General features: G+C 36.4%; 1 long non-coding RNA gene across 1 annotated transcript; it reads right to left on the reverse strand.

The window, feature by feature from the left end:
- Nucleotides 1-8,296: 8,296 nt before the first annotated feature.
- Nucleotides 8,297-9,566, reverse strand: LOC106941754 (uncharacterized). Its single transcript, XR_001423450.1, has 2 exons — nucleotides 8,814-9,566; nucleotides 8,297-8,734 (listed from the first exon to the last, which is right to left on the reverse strand). It is a non-coding gene; the product is annotated as an uncharacterized LOC106941754 (long non-coding RNA).
- Nucleotides 9,567-9,572: the final 6 nt, after the last annotated feature.

The raw sequence follows: 9,572 nt of genomic DNA on the forward strand, positions 1-9,572 counted from the left end.
CTTTAACAAATAAACTGCAAAGTGGGGCGTGTTGAATATTCGACTGATTTAATGACGAAAAGGAGTCGGGTGGATTTTTAGATGAACTTTAGTGAATTAAGAATGAACGAATCATACGTACTAAAACATGACAGAGTCGGAACTCACCTAAGAAAACAAAAAAATAAGTGCGACTGTTAGAAAAGAATTATCATCACCATGGAAACAGGTTCCCGAGCAACATGGGATACGGAGTCTGCTTTGCCATAGGCCACAAATAGTCCACTTTCTAACCAGATACTAACTATAAAACAACAACTAAATCTATGAAACAATTGCAACTAAAATAGTTATATTAAATTATAATATCCCAAATAATAAGTCCTAAGCAAATTCTAGTTAAATCAAACAAATTCTCAACAGGGCGTGCAATATTATTTGGCCCTCTTGCGTTAATACTTTTTAGCACCACCTTTTACTGCGATTACAGCTGCAAGTCACTTGGTTTTGTCTCCATCACTTCTGTACATCAAGAGACTGAAATTCTTGCCCATTCTTCCTTGCAAAACAGCTGAAGCTCAGCGAGGTTGGATGGAGAGCTCTTCTTCCACATGTTTGCTGTGTCTCCCAGGTGGCTTGGGGCAAACTTTAAACCAGACTTTTTATGGATATCTCTGAGAAATGCCTTTCTTTTTGCCACTCTTCCATAAAGGCCAGATTTGTGCAGTGCATCACTGATTGTTGTCCTATGGACAGACTCTCCCACCTCAGCTGTAGATCTCTACAGTTCATCCACAGTGATCATGGGCCTCTTGGCTGCATCTCTGATCAGTCTTCTCCTTGTTCCAGATCAAAGTTTAGAGGGACGGCCAGGTCTTGGGAGATTTGCAGTGGTCTAATACTCCTCCCATTTCAATATGATCACTTGCTCAGTGCTCCTTGAGATATTTAAAGCTTGGGAAATCCTTTTGTATCCAAAATCTGGCTTTAAATGTCTCCACAACAGTATCTGGGACCTGCCTGGTGTGTTCCTTGGTCTTCGTCGTCTTCTTTTTTTTATGGCGGTTGGCAAACAACTTTTAGGTGCATTACCGCCACCTTCCAGGTTGGAGTATGGATCAGACGCTTATAATCTCCCCATCATACTCGTTTTCCTAAGAAAAAGAAAAATACTACAAAAAACTACATCCCCTTGACGATCTCTGAAACAGCTCTCTTATATCTAACTTATTTTTATTTTTACTTAACTCTCTAAGTAATACCTCTCTCTTTCCCATACATATTTGTTGCATTCTAAGAAAATATGTTATACTGTTTCTAATTCTCCACAATAATAACAACAACCTGTACTATGTTTATTAATAATTTTAAGAGTACTATTTAATCTTGTGTGTCCAAATCTTATTCTAGATATAATATCTTCTTCCTTCTTATTTCTATGACATTTCCTAAATTCCCCAACTTTTTTTGGATACTATAATAAAACCTAGCCTTGTCTCCTCTATCCCACTGCTCTTGGCATTTTCCCTTGATATACTCTTTTATAATATTCTTTATCTCACTTTTACTTATCTTAATATTCAAATCAACAATATTCGTTTTTGAAGCACTCTTAGCAAGAGTATCAGCCAACTCATTTCCTACCACACCAATGTGGGCTGGAATCCAAACTAGTTTAACATGAGAACCATGGTTTTTAATCCTGAAAATTGAGTGAATTATTTCCAATATAATATCTTGTCTTGATTCTGAATTTACCTCTTGAATACTAATTAATGCACTACTCGAATATGAACAAATTAAAACCTCTCTTCTTTCCATTTCCTCAACCCATTCTAAAGCCATTAAAATTGCCATTAACTCACCTGTATACACTGTCAATTTATCAGTTATTCTTTTACTTTTCATCAAGTTTAAATCTGGAACTACAAATGATATACCTACTTGATTGTTTAACATTTTAGAGGCATCTGTATATATTTGAATATATTGTGAATATTCTCTCTTTATATAACTCTCCACTTCCTTTTCCCCTAATTGTCTCCCTTTTTCCAATAACTTTAAATCAACTTCAGCCTGACCAAAAATCCATGATGGAATAACAGGAGTAACAACCACAGGACTAATTAGAAAATTATCTATTCCAATATATTTTGCTTTGTTCAAAATTATCCATCCAAAACTATTAATTTGCTTCTTTTCTTTTTCTTGACAAGGTTGCAGCTTCATTATGCCTTATAATATTTGCCCAGTAAGTCACGGCCAGCTGCTCTCTCCTGAGCTCCAGCGGCATCTCACCCATCTCAACCTGTAGAGCTGAAACTGGAGTGGTTTTCATTGCTCCGCAGCAAAGTCTTAACGCCTGATATTGTATTTTATCCATCTTTGCCAATAAACTACTTGAAGCTGAATTATATAAAATACAACCATAGTCAAAGATTGATCGAATTAGCCCCATGTAAATGGTCTTTAATGCTTTCCTGTCTACTCCCCATTCTCTGCCTCTCAAACATCTCATAATTTTTTTTTTACTTTTTTCCACTATTTTAACTATATGCATTTTCCATGTGAGTTTTTTTTTTTTTTATCAAACCACATACCCAAATATTTAATTTGATCTTCCCTTTCTATAGCATTCCCACACAATTTAAGATTCACATTAATATTAACCTTCCTATTTGTAAAAACAACAAATTTAGATTTGGATGTTAAGAATCTAAATCCCCATTCTAAAGCATCTTGTAGTTTCCTGTTTATAAATTCTGTGGTTTTTCCCCCTTCCAAATAATGTCATCATCTGCAAATAATGAAACACCAAAAGATTTATCTATGCTACTAAAAATATCATCAATCATTATAATAACTAGCATAGGACTTATAATACTGCCTTGGGGATTACCATTTTCAACTTGATACTTTGAACTTATTTCCCCACCTATTTTTACTCTAATATTTCTTTCAGTTAAGAAATTTTTAATCCACCTATAAATTTTTCCCCTTATACCTATTTGTTTAATTTTAATCAAAAGCCCTTCTTTCCACAACATGTCATAAGCCTTTTCCACATCCAAGAAGACTGCTGTCACACTCTCTTTATTAATCTGGGCCCGTCTAATTTCATGTTCCAGACATAATGCTGGATCTATTGTACTTCTGCCTTTTCTAAATCCAAATAGATGAACTTTAATGTTCTCCTTAGATTCTAAAAAATAAATTAATCTATTATTTACCATTTTTTCCATAATTTTACCCAAAACATGATGTTAGAGCTATTGGTCTGTAACTTTCAGCTGAATGTGGATCTTTACAAATAGGAATAATGATGGATTCTTTCCATTTATCAGGTAATGTCCCTTCCTCCTAAATTTTATTATACAATTCCAATAATATTTCTTTACTCACATCACTAAGATTATTTAACATACTATAAGTAACTTGGTCATTACCAGGAGTTGATTTACTAGAATTCCTCAGAGCTTTATTTAATTCTAACAAGGAAAATTTCATATTAATAAAATCATCATATTCTTCATCATCATGCAATAATCCAATATTTCGCTGTAGTTTCACGTCCTATTTTTTCTTTATTATTTAGATTCTCTGTACTATGTACTTTTGCAAATACTTTCGCTAATACCTCAGCTTTATTTTCATTATTTATTATAATATTTCCATTATCTTTATTACTGGGAAAAAATACCCTTTTGAATTCTCAGACATTTTTTAATAGTATTCCAAACCCTGTCTAATGCAGTGTTTTTCCCCAAAGATTCACAATATTTCCTCCAATAATCCCTTTTAGCCTTTCTTATAGTTTTCCTGACTTCTGCCTGCTTCCTTTTATAATTTATTAGATTTTGAAAACAAGTTATTTTCTTAAGTGTCTTAAAAGCTATATTTCTTTGTTTAATTACTATTGAGCATTCTGGTGTCCACCAAGGAACTATCTTCTTTTTTTAATACCACTTGTAATGGATAGTGAACCATTTAAATTAAGTTGCTTAAATTATTCAAATTTGTAGACTATTTATTGTAAATTATTTGAAGAATGTTGCAGATTGTTTAATAATATGTCTGTTTTGATTAGCACTGTTGGTGGTTTGTATTTTGTTTTGTTTAATTGTATTTGCACTTTGTAAAGTTTTTTTGTTGTTATGTACCTCACGGGCTGCCATAACTAATGAGGGCAGGCCCTATAAAAGCTGGCAAATCATTGTAGCAATGAATGACTTGAACAAACTGTCAGAGATGTGCTTGGCACTATCAACACTTAGTGTTCCCCGGTGAAAGCAGCGAGGTACACTTTATTTTATGTTGTAAGTTTCTGTTTATATTCTAATATTTGTATCTGTTTAGTTTTCATAGTGATTACGGTGACTGAGGTAATCAAGATGATTGAGATGACTGATGGTCCACATAAAGAAAAATAAACAAACCTTGAAAATCACCCATCCAGACCGCACAAATTAATTCAAGTGCTGGGGATCAGCTACACCACTACTTCTAGGAATAAATGTTTTGGCTGAATTAATAATACATTTGGTAATTTCTGAGTTTAATTCATTTATTGGTTTATTTATTTCTACATTTTACAAGTTAACCTCACTCATAATTTCAAATTTTCCCCAATCTGCTTTCTCAAACTTCCACTTCCCCTCAAATTCTGCCTGGTCTTGCTCTGTATTTAAGGAATGTACAGTGGGGAATGATCATTATCCAATTTTTGACAAAAATTGGATAATGATCATTCCCCACTGTACATTCCTTAAATACTTTCCATCTACACATATCAGCAAAAGATTGAGAAACCAAAGTCAGATCAATAGCAGATTCTTTACCCCTTACAAAGTCCACCCGAGTGCCTTCTCCATTATTTAGAATGACTAATTCTTTTTCTTCAATCACCTCTTCTAAAATCCCTCCATTATAATCATCTTGATCTCCCCATAAAGTGCTATGTGCATTGAAATCCCCACACCAAACTATTTTCCCTCTCCAGTTTCCTAGGATTGTTTCAAGTTTAAACTTTTCTAATTGTTTACAAGGATTGTACAAATTTATTATTTTAATATCCCCATCATTTGTACAAATTTCTACAGCAGTAAGTTCTAGGTCTGCTAATATTTGTAGCCGAATAAATTTTATGGTTTCCTTTAAGAATATAGCACAACCTCCTCCACTCCCGTTTGACCTACCTTTACGTAAAACTGAGTAACCATGAATATTAAACTGTAATGATGGCTTGAGCCACGTTTCTTGAATGCATATTATATCTGGTTTTGGGTGTAGGTTATTAATGAAGCCTTTAAATTCCTGACCATTTGCTATTAGAGTGAGCATTCCATTGTAATATTAGAATTATGTGATAGTTTGAGATGCCTCAGGTTCAGAGGATCCTTCACCTTGTCTTTCATCATGAATTTTTTTCCCCAAGATAAATCTTTGACACTAAAAAATTTCGTAGCTGCTTTCACAATCATTTTTATTTTTTCAGTTTTAGTTTTTGCTTGTTCTGAGCAATTTATGATATATGCAAAAAAAGGAATAAATTTTTCTAACGTGATATTACACTGATTAATGTCTGCCACTCTCTTCCTCTCAAAGCTTATTTTTGGTGCATTATCATTACTTTTCACCTGTTTCACTGCTTCAGCATAAGTAATTCTGTTTTCAGTTTTTACTTTTTGAACTTCAGCTGCCTCTTTCCTTACAGTGCATCCTGCATATGCTGCAGTATGATTTCCTCCAGTTACATTTAACAGGATTATTCCACACTCACCATAAGGATGTTCGCCTCCACATCTACCACACCTCTGTTTCCCTTTACAAACGTTTGCAGTATGTCCATATCTGTGGCATTTATAACAACTGAGCGGTGGTGGAATATATTGCCTTACATTAAAGCTCATGTAGCCAATCCATCACCTTATCAGGCAGAACTCTCTTTGAAATCCATTAGTACAGATGTACTGTCCATTTTCTCCCCATTTCTAAAAGCCTGTAGTTGTTTGATGCCTGTAATTTCTCCTCCTTTGATTATTTTCTTTAGCTCCTCCAAATTTTCTCCTACTGGAATTCCTGATATTACACCTTTTTCTTCCCCAACAACCTTTTCCCAGCACTTCCTTTTTACACACCATTTGTAATTTTAGAGCTTTATTCTTTTGTTCAGCATTTTTACAAATGATAAGCAGACTTCCATTTCTTAAGACTTTAGCTAGTTCTACATCCCCAACAGCTTTCTTTAATCCACTTGACAAACTAATGGGGCTCACTCCAAACATATCCTGTCCAGTCTTAAATTTTAATATAACTTTAAAATCTTCCATCATTACTTTCATCCTTATTTCAATTCTTTCTTCTTCATCCTCAAAAGACCTTTTTCCAGTATTTATTCCCTTTTTAGCCTTATCTATCCCCCCTACCCCTCTTCTATTTTCTACCATAGACCATCCTGTATCCATATTCTCATCCTCCGAAAGTCCCCCACTACTACTTGCCATCTTGATCCACTCACAACCCAGATTATGCCAAAAACCACCTTTGGATTAATTTAGTAGACGCCAGTAAACGTTTAAACCCAATCCGTGTCTTCTCGCCAGCCGACGTCAGGAAAAAATCAATCCGCTGCCGACTCCCAAATCTTACGTCTTCCTTCCTTGGTCTTCACGATGCTCTCTGCGCTTTAAAAACAACCCTGAGACCATCATGGAGCAGGTGCATTTATACAGGGACTTGATTACACACAGGTGGATTCTATTTATCATCATCAGTCACTTAGGACAACATTGGATCATTCAGAAATCTTCACTGAACTTCTGGAGTGAGATTGCTGCATTGAAAGTAAAGGAGCCGAATAATATTGCACGCCCCACTTTGCAGTTTTGTAACGTTTCCAATAAATTTTGCTCCACCTCACGATTGTGTCCCACTTGTTGATTCTTCACAAAATAATAAACATCATAAATCTTTATGTTTGAAGCCTGAAAAGCAGCAAAAGGTTTAAAAGTTCAAGGGGGCCGAATACTTTTGCAAGGCACTGTATATTTTAAGTTTTTTTTTTTCAGTGACAAAATAATATTTGTTCGTTCTGATTTTGTTCCATACAAATCTGTCTTTTACTAATTTGCAACCAATTAAACATCAATAGCAAAAGAACATATCTTTTTAGTTCGCTTCAATATTTCATTTTAGGAAATTAATGTTGAAATTGTACAGTATTTGTTGATTGTAACAAATAGATCATATATTTTATGTGGGTTTGCTAGATACAGAATGTTACTGCTTTCGGAAAAGCTATAGTTATAAGTTATATTTTTATCGACATATCATTCAAATGATTATCATTTTATTATGCTGTTGTTTAGAGTGGGGTGAACTTTCATGGAGGTTTGTTTTCTGTATCTCTGTGCTGGTCCTGTGATGGTATAGCAGCCTGGGCAAGTTGTCTTCTTCTGTCTGTTAATGGTAAATGACTGGACTTTTCCAGTTCTTGTGACCAAGCATTTACACTAGAGACACATTCACCCATTCACACAACAAAACACAGATTGGTAGGCAATTTGGGGTTAAGTGCCTTGCCCAGGGACATGTGGATGTGTGACAGGAGGAAGCTGGAATTAAACCTACAACCTTCTGTTTCAAGGTGATTGTACTACCCACTGGGTCACAGTCACAGTTTATCTATTAATCTTCTTCAGCTTATCTGGAGTCGGTTCGCAGGGTCATCTCATCATGTCAACCTGGGCTCATGGCATTCCTTCTCCCCATCACCAACCGCACATCATGACAAAATCATGCAAATGCCTGTTTGAACACTAGGACGTTCAGCTGGAATTTAAAGACAGACGTTGTCTGTCTTTAAATCAAGAATCACCCAAAGGTCAAAAAGTCATTTGAGTGGGGAAAGGGCACGTTTATTCTAAATAGTAGAATCATGTGCAGAAGTAATACATTCATAGAATAGAGATGCTTTCTGTCCATAAGGCGCATTCACCAAGCGAGTGGCTCAACTGAAGGATGACTGCATCTGGACCGGTACTGCACAGCTCTAAGTTTTGCTCAGAGCTTCAGGATGATCAGTCTGGATTAATCTAAACGATAATAAACCAACATTTCCCAGCAGATCAATATGGTCTCTGAACAATCTCTCCCTCTGAATCCTTCTACTGGCGATGTTCTCCATCAGATCCAAAACGCTCCACAATTATGCGGCTCACCTTTGCGCTGCTACTTATATATGTGTGATTGTCTACACACCTTGATCACCTTAAAATAATAAAACTTGTTTGGAGTTAATCTGTTGATCCAAACCTGCTTTCTTTTTTTAGTGAGAATGAAATTACCCCATAGATGCATTTCATGTGCTTCGGTGCACAGACTGACGCGTTACATCTTTATAAGAGAAAAACTGAGGAAAAGTACTATTTACATCTGAGTGAAGTTTTCACATCCTTTTATTTTTATTTTCTTTAGGGTTAGGGTCTTAAGGATTTAAATGCTTTTATAGAATGCTTTAGTCTAGTAGGTATATGGGGGAAGGACTTCCCCTCAAAAAGAATATACACATGGCATAATAAGCAATGATCATACAAAGCTCACATTGATTACTGGCTGTGTCATGATGGGTTTAAGTGACTTTACCCACATGCAAGAACGCCACCAAGAGAAGACGTAAATAATAAAGATATGTTGCAAACACAAAACAAATCAGATGAGTCTCTGGTCCAAGGAACAGACTGCTGCAGGCAGTGCACTGAGGAGAACAGGGGAGAAGGTGAGTTCAAGTCCGTGGGATTTCTGAATGATTTGCAGGAGTTCGGGTAAGCACTTACAAAAATGGTGATGAGTAACGGCGCTGGAGGGGTATTGTTGGTCCGGGGGTCCTTTGGTCTCTGGGGTTTACTTTCTGAGTGGTCTTGAGAGTGTTTCAAAAGAGAGTGGAGGAGGTGAACTGAGTTGGATGGAGAGGCGGTGTCGGAGGGGGGACAGGTAGGCAAGTCCTTGAAGGCGTGGGAGGAGTGTTGGAACTGCCAGTCAGATCTCTTGGATTGGAGGTGAGTTTCAACTGTCTTTGGAGGTTCTGAAGACTCGGGCATCAGCGGGGTAACGGCCTGCAACGTCACAAGGAAACAAAGAGTCAAAGCCAGATCTGGATTCAAGATTCACCTCAGGAAAACAGATGTCACAGGAAAGAATTACTTTCAATTCAGCAGAAGCAGGGTCAACAACGGATACTCGGCGATAACTCAGAGGGGCTAGAGGTACCATCACTGAACAACATTGAAGCACTGGCTTCCACCTCTCTTAAGCATCAAGGAGGTAATTGATCCCAGGTGTGAGGATGACGTACTGGAGGAGCCTCTGCCCGGCTGCCTCAAGGACTCCATCTAGTGGTGAATGGGAATGCACAGTAGCAACCCCAGAACCTAACAGGCTGGTATCTGACCATTTATCAGAAATATCCAATAGTAGTATCTTGCCAACTTCCCTTACAGATCACTGTGCCATAAACATCAAGTTAAACTTTCAATCAAGCAGTTAATAGAGGTTCACATTTTGGAAACTGAGCAACTCACTTTTAAAATAGAATT

Source organism: Poecilia latipinna, unplaced genomic scaffold (genome assembly GCF_001443285.1).
Source record: "Poecilia latipinna isolate Pla-1442-1.1 unplaced genomic scaffold, P_latipinna-1.0 Scaffold3849, whole genome shotgun sequence".
Lineage (NCBI taxonomy): Eukaryota > Metazoa > Chordata > Actinopteri > Cyprinodontiformes > Poeciliidae > Poecilia > Poecilia latipinna.